Source organism: Orycteropus afer, unplaced genomic scaffold (assembly GCF_000298275.1).
Source record: "Orycteropus afer afer isolate SDZICR_OR568_19922 unplaced genomic scaffold, OryAfe1.0 scaffold00251, whole genome shotgun sequence".
Lineage (NCBI taxonomy): Eukaryota > Metazoa > Chordata > Mammalia > Tubulidentata > Orycteropodidae > Orycteropus > Orycteropus afer.
Genome location: NW_006921838.1, coordinates 2,067,045 through 2,068,475, shown reverse-complemented (window position 1 = coordinate 2,068,475; position 1,431 = coordinate 2,067,045).

Genomic DNA, 1,431 nt, shown 5'->3' with positions numbered 1-1,431 from the left:
AAAAAAAAAAAAAAATCAGTGTTAAATCATTACCACCATGAATAAGAATTAGAGCTAAATAGTAAGAAATTGAAGTTCATGGAGGATACTGGCTCCATTTATACCCCTTTCAGTTTCTTCAAGAACTATAGATGTTCCTAGCCTTATCATAATTTTGGATGACCATCTTGGGAAGGACTGACTCATATTTCTTAAAGATTTTGAGAGATATTGATTTTGGGGGGGATTAAGCAACAGCCCTGAGATTATTATTTCCATATGGTAAAGGGGGTCCTGAATTTAAACTTAATTTCAATCAGTTAACCCTAGGTCAGTGGTCAAGGCCAACAGAAGTTAAAATAGTTTTACATAGTGCTCCTGCGATATTTCATTCTTGTGTGAGGTAAAGAATAAATTTGAAGCTTGTATTCCTCAAATACCAGTAGACACCAATCACCAATCATAGAAGCATATTTTGTGGTCTTTTAAAGAAATGAAATAATGATGATAGTATCTAACATTTATTATGTCTTAATGGTGTGCCAGATAGTATGTAAACGGCCTTGCATATATCATCTCTTCATCTTTTCATTAACATTTTAGGATAGGTACCATTGTTATTCCTTTTTGGTGATTTAAAAAAAACAAAACAAAACAAAAAAAAAACCCTGAAGTTCAGAAAAGAGAAGAAACCTGTACAAAATTACACAGTTAATAAGGAAAGGAACCTGAACTTAAAGTAAGTTTCTCTGACCCAAGGACCCGTGCTTTTCAGTACAATACTTTGTTGTTGTTGTGGTTATGTGGCATCAAGTCGGACCCAACTCATGGCGACCCCTCCTTGGGTTTCCAAGGCAGTATCACTATGGAAGTAGATTGCCTCATCTTCCTTCTGAGGAGTGCCTGGTGTGTTTGAACCACCAGCCTTCTGGTTAGCAGTCAAGTGCCTTAGGCACTACGCTACCAGAGCTCCTACAATACTTAGTACCTCCCAACTAAAAGAGAGATCATATACTTTACCAATGTAGTTATACACTAAATGCCTTGGTTTACAAATACCTGTTATTAATTCCCATCATCAGCAATTGACCCATATCACGACATATGTGTAAGATGGGTAGATGGCAGAAACTATTTTCTTTTCTTTTTTTTTCCACACTCAAAGGATCCTTAACTTTTTCCTTCTTCGTAAGGAATGCCACTCATGTTTTACAAGTATTATCATATTAGCACAGAAAAAGCCCACTGAAATTTTGGTTCTACAATAATTTATAGACCTTTATAGACAGAGTCTCACATTCAATTGTACTCCTCAAAAAGATTGAGTTTATAGGATGCTTAGAGTAATAAAATGCAAATAAGTTGTGTTAGACTGGGTTCTCTAGAGAAACAAAAAACAGTAAAGCTTATATATATATATACATATATATATATATATATATATATACATAT